This window comes from Macrobrachium rosenbergii, chromosome 11 (genome assembly GCF_040412425.1).
Source record: "Macrobrachium rosenbergii isolate ZJJX-2024 chromosome 11, ASM4041242v1, whole genome shotgun sequence".
Classification (NCBI taxonomy): domain Eukaryota; kingdom Metazoa; phylum Arthropoda; class Malacostraca; order Decapoda; family Palaemonidae; genus Macrobrachium; species Macrobrachium rosenbergii.
Genome location: NC_089751.1, coordinates 44,576,638 through 44,588,140, shown reverse-complemented (window position 1 = coordinate 44,588,140; position 11,503 = coordinate 44,576,638). Strand labels below are relative to the sequence as shown.

Genomic DNA, 11,503 nt, shown 5'->3' with positions numbered 1-11,503 from the left:
AATTCTGACATTCTAAGCACAACTTGCTTACGACAGAGTTCTGTTTTTTAGGACCTTTGTCCTCTTTCATTTTTCAATTTATATTTTCAGCCCTTTACCGTGAACTTCCAAGCTATTAAACATTTAAAGAGTATCATAGTTCTGTTTCTTAGGATTTTTGTCTGATTTCATTAAGACTTTAAAATTCATATTTTCAGCCCTTTACAGTGAACTTCCAGGCTATTAAACATTTATTAGGATTTTTGTCTGATTTCATTAAGACTTTAAAATTCATATTTTCAGCCCTTTACAGTGAACTTCCAGGCTATTAAACATTTAAATAACATTTAAATCATTACATATTACTTAATAGAGTTAAATTACTAAACCATAGTACTGTTTGTTTCTTAAATGTTATATTAAGAAATGATATATAGTTTGATCTAAAATCTTCAAAACCATCTGGTCAAAGTAAACACCTTAAGAAGTCCTTCAGATATTTAATTGGTTGATCTAAAATCTTGAAAACCATCTTGTGAAAGTAAACACCTTGAAAAGTTCTAAAGATATTTAACTGGTTATCTATGCCAAGACAGCTTACCAATCTGCAGGTCCTAGTATTAGCGAAGGTACGAACATTCATGTTCACATGCACATTACATACTATGTATTGAAGTATCAAATCGCTAATGATACCTTTGAACCATCAATGCTGTACAAGCTATGACAAAAGGTAAGTATATCAGTAACGGCCGACTCTTATAATCTAACTTAAAAGGTGCTGGAGTAAAAGCACCGAACACAGTAGAGTTCCTGAATACTTTTTGCAATAATTGAATAATACTTTCTTGCATAACTGTTCAAGTCAACATCCTGTAAGGAAGAAAAAAAGTTGAGCAGTACTATTTTTTTAATACAGTTCAAAAAAATTAAAACCAAGAGTCTTATTGAACAGTCAAGAGTTTGACTAAAATGAAAAACCTTTACAATAGATCGACTTTCCTCCTATACAGATCAGCTACTTAAGAGCCTCTAACTAGAGGCAACGAAGGAAAAAATATCAAAATGCATTGGCAAACCAAGGGACCAGAGGAAGCCAAAGGTACTAACAAGTGAAGTGACCAAAAGGACAGACCGTATAAATAAGCAAGACTGCTCTGAGCTTCCCAAAGCAAAATAACAAATGTCACTTTGCCCTGCCTTTCAAGCAAACGAATGACATAGCCTAAGTTACTAGTGCAAGGGAATTCGTTAACTTTAACATTACTGAAATAAAGTGTCAACTTCTTACTGGTACAGGACGTATAAAGCCAAGCTTTTAGCATAGGTCTGTCTATTGTATATTGTATTGAAGTGAAAATACAAGGCTTGCTTTGTGTTACTGGCATATAACTAAGTAATCAATTGTCAAGTTAATTTGAATTATGAACAAAAGGAAGCTATAATTTAGGCTAAACTCAATATCAAAATTAAGATCTATACAAAAATTACGTTAAAGCTTAAGTTTATAGCAATGCATTCCCCGACAGTTAAATCTTATCGGCAACATTTTTAGAAGTTAAAATTTTTAGTCAAATACAAAGATCAGTAAAACTATCAACTTTAGAAATTAAAACAGATCGAGTTACTTAAGTCCAGCAAAATGTTTGGCAGCTCGCATTAAGTTAAAATATATTATCACTAAACTTTGAAAGCAAAACTAAAAGACTTAAAAGAAAAACATTACTAGAGAAAATACTTGTGCTGAATATATGCAGTCACGTTTTGAATATAAAAAAAAATCTTAAAAGTCAAGGTACGAGCGTCTAAAAATAAAGGGCTGCAGTTAAAACCTGAAAAGCAAAATTGATTAGCGAAACCTCTCATGCCTGCCCATAGGTCATAAGACCTATGGAACAGGACACGAGAGGGGAAGAAGGCACTCCACCCCTACAGGAGCACCGCCCCTGTAGGGGTGGAGGTAAGAAGATAGTTACATTGATCAAAATAAGATCAATGTTTTGTTGATGCCTCACCTGGTTTCTATTGAGCCAAACATTAGAAGGAAGACTTCCATCTTCATGTAGCTTTGATCAGCTTATCCTCCATCTTCATGTAACTTGGGTTAACTTTACTTGCATGGAGTAAAATGGATTAAGGATTTCTACTTCACTTATTCCTCAGATGCCTTTAGCCTCAACGTTTAGACTTCAATAAAACCTGAAAAGTTAGATTTTCATTATAGCAGTATATGGATTTTCTAATAAACTATCCATATTCCTTTAAAGATTAACATTGGAAAAGTTTATAAAAAAAAAGAAGCTACACGCGAAAATCACTAAGATCTAAACTGGCACATTTCACAATACAAAGATCAAATACAAACCTTCATAGACCATCACATCTCCATATCTGGAAAAATATTGACCATCAGATCTCCATACCTGAAAAATATTAAATCTGTAGTGGAAAAATAACCCATACCCTACTGTAGTTTTATAACTTAGGTGAAAAATGGACGAACAAGCATTAAAGCTACTACCTGCTTTACAAAATAAGAGAATTAAAGTTTACAAAATAAGAGTAAATTAAATTTCCAAATACACGAACAAGCATTAAAGCTATTTCCTGCTTTACAAAACACTGAGTAAATTAAGAATTACCAAATACAAGACATTCATTGTTGTCCACGAAAAACTTAATATTCACATCTATTACAATAGTCAGTGCATTAAAAATGCTTATAAAACATAAGATTGTAGTAAGTTTAAGCTACAGTTGCAAGGTACAAATTTTAATGTATTCAACACCAACAAAAATAACCCTAATGCAACAAGCCATTACATTAAACCGGGCACATGAATCATGAATAGGGGAAATATACTTAAATGAAGTAAAGATGTTGTCACAAGTGCATAATGTTAACATAACGTTAAAGAAACTTAGCCTTCGCAGAGCCTGGGAGAAACGCCTTGACTTTACGTAGACCATCCTTCAGACCATCCAACTCAAAAACAGCAAATCCAACCGATACAGAAATATACACGTCACCTCGGGTAGTCGAGAAACCTCCATGAAATGCCCAGTTCTTCTCCGAAGAACGAAATAACTCTATGACACCTGGTTATTCCCGCGGCGAAGACTAAGAAACCATAAGATCTGCTTGCCCAAAGCCGAGGAACCCATTGGTGTTGACGTTACCATCAAGGACCATGGAGTAACTTGAAGCTTCGACGATTTTCGCGAAAAGAATCTGAATCCGACGTCCTTGCTTTTTGTTTGAAAAGAAACTTTTTTAAAAGATCTCTCGGTGCTTCAACGTTTGATTGTCTTTTATGATTTCGCAGTTCTTTAACAAAATTGGTTTCTTTTTATCATGATCATGACAGAAAACTTTTATCAATAATTTACGGAACACAGGATGTATTATGAAAATTTTTGCCCTGTAAAAATACTGAATACCTTCCTTATTTTTGCATTCTAAGGAATATGTACTACCAAAGGAAGTTTTGTTTCATCTTCTGATAAGTTGAATTATAACATTCTATATATCATACATACATACATACTTGATGGAGGAGTATATATATATATATATATATATATATATATATACTGTATATATATATATATATATATATATATAGGCAGAGTATATATATATATATATATATATATATATATATATATATATATATATACATATATATTAACCCAGGCATGGGATACGCACCTACAGTATATGCTTAAGGGTTGTTTTTCCCTAACGCACAAGTCTTCTGTTTGCCCTGTTTCATTCTGATAAATTGAATTATAACATTCACACACACACACACACATATATATATATATTAGCCAAGGTATGGGATACACATCCTAGCAAGGCTATTGGCTGTTTTTTCCCAACGCACAAAAGTCTCTTACGATCGAAAATTCAAAAGAAATTATTAAATAAAATCACACAAATGTTAACGCCATTCTTTGTCAATGCATAAGCAATCTATAGTGAAGCTTACGTTGTTTGAGATGTTCCATGAAGGGGCATGAAAGCCACTTGATATACCCTGTGTAAAACTGTTTCGTATCCTTTATGCTCTCGGAGCGATTGTACTAAAATTGTGGTTTCCTAATGTGGATGGCGAGATACGTTCATTTTCTGAAGGAACCCCCAACAATGTTTTTGCCTTATTCTTTATCTATTGCATTATTCTTAACAAACTTGATATTGTGTTTCACGCTATTAGGAGTGTAAAATTAACCATATATATTTTTTATTTACATTGCAAAGCAACTTTTGGATCCTTGTTTCAATTCAGTTGTAGTGAAAAAGAATATCTTGATGCACCGTTTATTCTCGCCATGAACGAAGTATTGACGCTCTCAGTAGATACAGCCTGATGCATTATATAAGATAGGAAATTTTTCTTTTTCAGTTATGAATGTAAGTCCAGCACAAGACTAGCTACAGATAGTCTCAAGTTATATGAGACAATATCCGCTCCAAATGCTTGTTTTAGAGCCTTCACATCTTCATCCGCCAGATTGTACGGTAAACTCCCGCTTGATATCAGGACTGAAATTAGCAACTCCTTCAAGACGAAATTAAAAACTCTTACTATCTGAGTGTCGTGAAAGGTGAATTTGACGGTTAATATGGAGCAGCCCAGATGATTCTCCGAATATCCCTGCGTGATTATGTCCAATGAATTTGCGTGTCCCACAAAACTCCTTCGTTAGAAGGGGACCAAGTCAGAAATAATAAAGATAATGAAGAACGACGTAAGAGGCGCCCATCCTTCCGTATATTTGGTCCTATAAAAAGTTCCAAGAAGAAATATTTAACTTTTCATAAACGTCCTCACACAGAAAGTTTTTCATTCATTTTCGGTAAGTGAATGCTTTTCCCATTTTTTTCCATCTTGCCAAATACCCAGTGCCAAAGCATCAATAGACTTTGTTCAGTGTCACTGCAATAAAAAAACGGTGTATTTGTCTCTCTTGTAAATGAACCTTGTCTGAAAGTACCGGCCTTGATTGTGACGTCAGCGAGAACTACCTTCAGTGAAAGCAAATCTTACACATTTCAAAAATCGCTTCAATGTCAACGAAGCTCTCGAGTCTTCACTGTGCTATTTGGACATGGAGGTGGTCGTACCGTGGACGATTTACTGGTTACGATAAAGAAGAAACTGTTGTTTGCTGTATAAACACTTTATATATGTGAGTGGATCTTCTTTAGACCCGAAATGAATATTGTAATCAGACATGCAAGCGAAGCATATAGGCTATTTGAACCTAGAATAAATTGTAAGCTAGGCGAGAGAGCATTTGTACACTGCGCACCAAGACTATACAATAAAATACCACCTGAAGTGAAGAGCATACAAGAAAAAAGCAAATTTAAAAAGGAGCTAAAGACTCTCCTATTCTGCAGGAGCAACGATACTGACGAGAAAATACTGAAAGACAATTATAAAATATAAGGAGCACCTTATTTTGAAAACGGACGTGGGCCCGCCAGAGAGGGAATTATCCCTGTGGAGGGCTGTACATAAAACCAAACAAAGTGAAACAAAGTGAAAGTGACAGTGGTGTACGGTGATGTCCAGGGAGGTCTACATGGAGATATGGCAATGGAAGTTCTTTTGGTCTCAGCTGACTCTAAGTTTTAATTTTATTTATTGTTTCTTTTCTGTCAGTTTCTCACTTTGAGGCTGCAGTTTCAGTTTTCATAATTTTGTTTATACTTGCTTTGATGTGAAAAAGTTCGTTTTATATCTAAAGTGTTCAACAACGTCATTTAACATCTGTGGTATTTCAAGTTTTGCACCGATTCCCCTTAATACTTCCCTGCCGTTTCTTTGAATTATGTTAGCCAAGCCTATGACAAAATAAAGTGAATCCTTGTCTTTGAAAGTTTTAATTATAATATCTAATACCTACCATAGGAAACTTGCGTTTTCATGTAACTGTGATCATTAAAGGTTTCCTCAATTAACCTTTTTCTAATGGACTGGGGTAGCGTTTTTCAAACTGTGGGTCCCAACCCTTCGGTGGTTCGCGAGTTAAATAAAATGGGTCGAGACAAAAAAGAAAGAAAAAAGACAGAAAAAGAAAACGCAAGTGGGTGCAAAGTGCAGAATATAAACAACTATAAATGTTGCACAGCACCCATAAATCATCCCTAGTTTTACCGCTTTCCCCCATGACAAGGCAGGCTTTACCAATCAAAACGTAATAGTATATATTAAGAATTTATTATACAAAGAGGATGTTATCGCAGTCGAAACAACTTCAAGGTTTTGTCCAAGACAATCGACAGTCTCTCACTCTCTCCTTCCCCCTCTCTTTTTTCCTTAAATCGTTAACTATCAAACCAGTTCGGTTAACTTTTAATAACTAGTTGTCATCAACAGCTCTGGCATTCGACAAACACACACACACACACACACACACACACACACACACACACACACACACACTCACTCGTCTTGAATCGTTAATTGTTAAACAAGGTTGTTCCAAAATTGATTGCCTAGTTGTCAACAGTTTTTATATAACGTAATTTTTATATTTTTCTCGGTTTTTAAAATTTTACATAGCATAACTTTCATATTTCTTCTCAGTCTTTACATTTTTTTTCACTTTACTCAGACTTAGTCTTCGCACTTTTAAACATTAAGGTAAGCTCGTATTACATATACATATTTTTTTCACTGAGTTTATCTATCTTGTTCGTCAACGGATCACGATCCGTTCCAGGGAGGCGGTGATAATATGTTCTCTCGAGTGCTTCTATTAGATAAGCTTTTGAATTTTGTAGCTGTCAATTTGTCCATCAGTCTTTTATACAGGTAAAAGTTTTTAACATATTAAGTTTAAATGGGGGTTTATATAATCAAAATCCGGAAATTAGGATGACGGGCATTTGCTACTGTTTACCTTTTTTTTTTTTTAGTCATATTTCGTAAGGTTTTGTACTTACTCTCTTTATATTTCATGAGATGTCACTGTCCTGAAATATAGGTTCTCAGTAAATGTATACGACGTTGAGGCTATGGCGAGGAAGGCATAAAAGTGATCATCCCACCTATGTATGTTCCCAACATTGTTACAACACACTGCTGAGAGCAATGTCAGTGATGACATATTGAGAGGATTAAAACTAGAGTTTGCCACAACTCACTTTTATATCTCAAAACTTTGATAAGTATTTTCCTAAAGAGAAATTTGAACCAGTGAAGAATAACCTCTGGATAAAAAAATCCATTTGCTTTTCAAAGTCCTGGATCAATAATTGAGTTCAACTTGTTGCGTGAAGAGGGAGCTGAATTGCTGCATCTTAGTTGTTCCTTCACACTTATGAATGATTTTGAGAATTTAAATTTGTGCTCATTTTGGATTAAGAACAAAGGGGAATTTCCACTACTGAGTTACAAGGCTGTTCTATTGTTTTTGCCTTTTGCAACTACTCATGTGAAATGGGATTTTCGACATCAACTCAATTAAAAACAATATTTCACGGATAAATACGTAACAAATTTGTAAATGTTTCAAAATTATTGTAAATTGCCTTTCACCATGAATGTAAATATTTGTAAACAACCAATGTACAGCTTATTTTGGAAAATAAACTTTTAAAAAAAAAATCAAAGACGAAGGACAGAAACAGGCTCAGCACTGTATTCGATATGACGGGCATTTGCTGCTGTTCCCAGCTGGAATCAGGTGTTTATGAACAAACAAGCACAACCATATAATATTTTTTTTTTTAAATATTATTTACTTTACCTTTGGGTCTGAATTTCCTTTAAATTAATTTTTCTAAAAATAACATTTTTACACTCATACAAATTGAGACATACAATTCCAGTATGTGCGGAATATAAGAAAATTACATATAAATTGCCGGTGCTAAATATATGAACGCAGTGAATAGAATTTGTCTTTGATTTATTACAATGTAAAATGTGGTTCTTGTTGTGGGCAGCAGTAAAAAAAAAAGTTTGAAAAACGCTGGGCTATGATTCATGTGTTTCTGTACTAAATAATGAATATCTCTTAGGGTCAGCTTAATTACACGAAGAATTATTATCCTGTAGCACAACATTGTATATTGTGTACCCTCGTTTGCGATTGGACTTCTAACGTTCACAGAGGCAAGTACTGTGTTCTTTGAAATTAATACTTATTTCAACGCAGCATAAGTTACTTTTTTGAAAAAGCATTACTTTCTAAGCTTTAAACTCCATATCAAATTCTGTAAGAATGTGACCTATACGTTATCATAACTTCTCTTGTGAGGAATAGAATATTTTAGTCAAAATATTGAACCCAGGATAACTTCTGTAACTGCCCAAGTGGAAAAACAAAATTTGAATGTAGGTGAAAACTTTAGTTCGTCAAAGTTAACACTTAATGAAATGCTCGTACAACATACTTTTTCCGCAGCACTTTCTTTTACCTACAGGATCTTCTTACTGTCATTTAAGGCAGTACAAGCAGGACATCTGTGTTAGTCAAGAGCTAGTGAGTTTGTTACAAGAACTAGTGAATTTGTTTCGTCCCACAAGTCTTAAACTGAGTTGAGAATGGAACCAGGCATTACTGATTGTTGTACTTTAAGCTATAAAGTTTCATTTATTGGACGGTTCACATATGTAATTATTTATTTGGCATTTAAATGAACTGTTTGAAATGAAATATACATGGCTTTCAAGAAGCCCGAATTAAAAATATAAAAGGTTTCAGCTTAGTAATTGCAAATTTTAAACCCGAAAAATGGCTTTAAATACCAGTTGGCACTATTATTTAAAAAAAGGTCATCTTAAATTTTTTTTTAAATAACAAACTAATTCAGTGGTTCTTTATAACATGAGAAGAATCTTTAATTTTCAAATGAGTAACACTTGATGTAAGATCTTGATGTGAGTAAGATTTGATGTGAGTAAGATCTTTAATAGCATGAAAGTGGGGTCCAAGAGTTTTCTGTGATAATAAGAAACAAGAGAATCTTTCTCTGAATGGAATCCAGGTGAACAGTTCTTACAGATTTCTTAAATAGAAAGTAAAGTTTTTGGATGGATGTCTTGATCTGCAGTGCGACTTTATTTATAGCGGCTATATAAAGCCAATGGTTTAAATGAAACATAAAGGAATAGATAAAACAGTTATTTAAATTCAGCTTGCTAACACTACTGCATTTTACCTATCGTCATTGCACAGCTCAATTTGTTTTTACTTCCTAAGCATGTGAAAGGTTTGACTCCAATTACCAAAGACTTTCAAAACCGTATATATGGGTTATTAGGCTTCTGTTCATGAGGTATTAAAAGCAGTTATGCACAGAAGCGTGGTTTATATCAAACACTGAAAAAGGTGAAAAATCGATTTCATCGCAAAATCGCTACAATTACTGTAGAACGAAATTTTCGTGTTGATCAGAACATTATGAGAGCTAAGATTGTCAAACTACTCACTCCGTCGTTCTATAACTACGTTGTTCTCCTCAGACAACTTCAATCCATTTGCTTATTTTAATCTGGGAACCTTTATCCCATTAACCTCCCGCTGTGTTGATTTCCTTCCCTAACATCTAATACACCACATTCTCCTGTTTTTTTTTTTATATGAATTCCTTTATTCACTCCTTATATGTCCAAAGTTTCCATCTTGTCAACCCATATCCCAGTAGTTCTTTTCTAGCCGGTTACTGCAGTCTTAATGTTAAACCAGTCTTCCTTATTTATTTGTTCCTTTTCAGATAAGGTTTCTAGAACTGCAAATCTATTTCAGCATTCAGTTGCAAAATCCTTTCGATGTTCATGAGCAAGATGTCTTGTTGTATTAAACCTAGATACTGTTTATCGAGTGCTTTTTAATTCACTATTAGTGTAGCAATTACTAGTTTGTATTCACTGCCAATATCTGCTGTTCTATACTTCTTGATATTCTTCAGTGTTCTTTTTTTCTCTCTTAATTAACGGCTAAGTGATCAATTAGGTTTCTAAGACTGCACTATAAAGATGTCAAAGCGTATTTGTGAATATCTGTATCCTTTGTCTTGAGAAGGGGTAGCTGCATTTGCACAATTTTTTTTTTTTTTTTCAGCACAAGCAATTTACAGCCCATTTTCATGGACAATCTCTCCCAGGCCCTCCTTTTCCATTACATCTTCCATACTTTCAGTGTTCCTGCCAGCTTTTGCTTTCACATCACTTTTAACATCGTTTTCAGACGCAAACGGACTGATTTTCTATTTTTTTTTCATCTATTTACTTGTCCCTAATTTTTCTTGAATTCACTTTGTTTTCCCAGTCGCCCACCTTCGTCTGTACCCAGCTGGAGCTTTAAAAATTTGAGTTGATAGCCTCTGAAACATACGTGTGTCCTAGATCCCGGCTCCGCCCCCAATATTTTGAAAGGATTCGTCAGTGTTTGATTGAAATCACTGAATTTTGGGTTATCGAAAGATTGTAGTAATATATCACTCAAGATGCTTTATGTGCGTTTGTTGCATGATATTAGGTGAGGTGGTTTTATATTTATAAAGTATATTCTCTGGCTCTCATTTTAAAACGAATAGATGACAGTTATCACCAGACTGCCGTAAGCTACGACAGTCTAGTGATAGCTCTGGTAGTCCTTTGTGGGGGTTTCATCAAATCCTTCGAAGTTTTCCCAGTCTGATGATAATCAGCACGGGGCTTTGGTCTTTATGGTACAGGGAAAAATCCTTCGTAGTTTTCCCAGTTTGACGAATAGAGAACGAATCCGTATCAACGAGGGAAGAGTACAGTAAGGTCGGGATTCCCTTGCAACTTAAAACAGAATTTTCTCATATGAGCCGTGCCTTCGTGTATCAAGCGCTCCTTCGCTAGGCTAAGGATGTCATGCCTATAGAAGACTTTGACCTGTCAGTGATTCCCGTGACTGCCAAGGAGGCTTGACATGTAACCAGGGTTGACATACATTCGCGACCTTATGATATCATTACATTAATAAATAATGATAATAATCAGCGTGTATTTTTAAAGACCGTCATTTTTTTTGGGGGGGGAGATCTGCCTATATCATGTGTCATGACTAATGCCATAAGCGAACTGGAAGTTTCTATATATATATATCTAATATAATATATATATATATATATATATATATATATATATATATATATATATATATACAATTGTATTATTATAATTAGATTTACCGGAAGGAGTTAAAATAAAATGTCTTTTGATAACATATATTCCTTGAAGTGGTAAGAATGGGAAAGGTATTTAATATTCCTATAGCGTGAAAATTTTCTAAATACACCGAAGACTTTTTTATTCTAATGTTCCTTGTGAAAGAACCAAGAATTTATAAAATGTACAAATCAACAGTTACTAGCGTCAACAGATTTTTGAAAGTTTCCCTTTCAATAAAAAAAACAAGGACGCCGATGTCTTCCGCATAAATCGTCAAGTTTCAAGACGGTGACTCCATGGTCCTTGATGGTGACGTCACAGCTTGAACGTTCTTCTTGGGTAGCAGGTGCTAG

At 34.3% G+C, this 11,503-nt stretch overlaps 1 long non-coding RNA gene across 1 annotated transcript; it reads right to left on the bottom strand.

The window, feature by feature from the left end:
- Positions 1-464: 464 nt before the first annotated feature.
- Positions 465-3,104, bottom strand: LOC136843588 (uncharacterized). Its single transcript, XR_010854597.1, has 3 exons — positions 2,345-3,104; positions 1,995-2,178; positions 465-852 (listed from the first exon to the last, which is right to left on the bottom strand). It is a non-coding gene; the product is annotated as an uncharacterized lncRNA (long non-coding RNA).
- Positions 3,105-11,503: the final 8,399 nt, after the last annotated feature.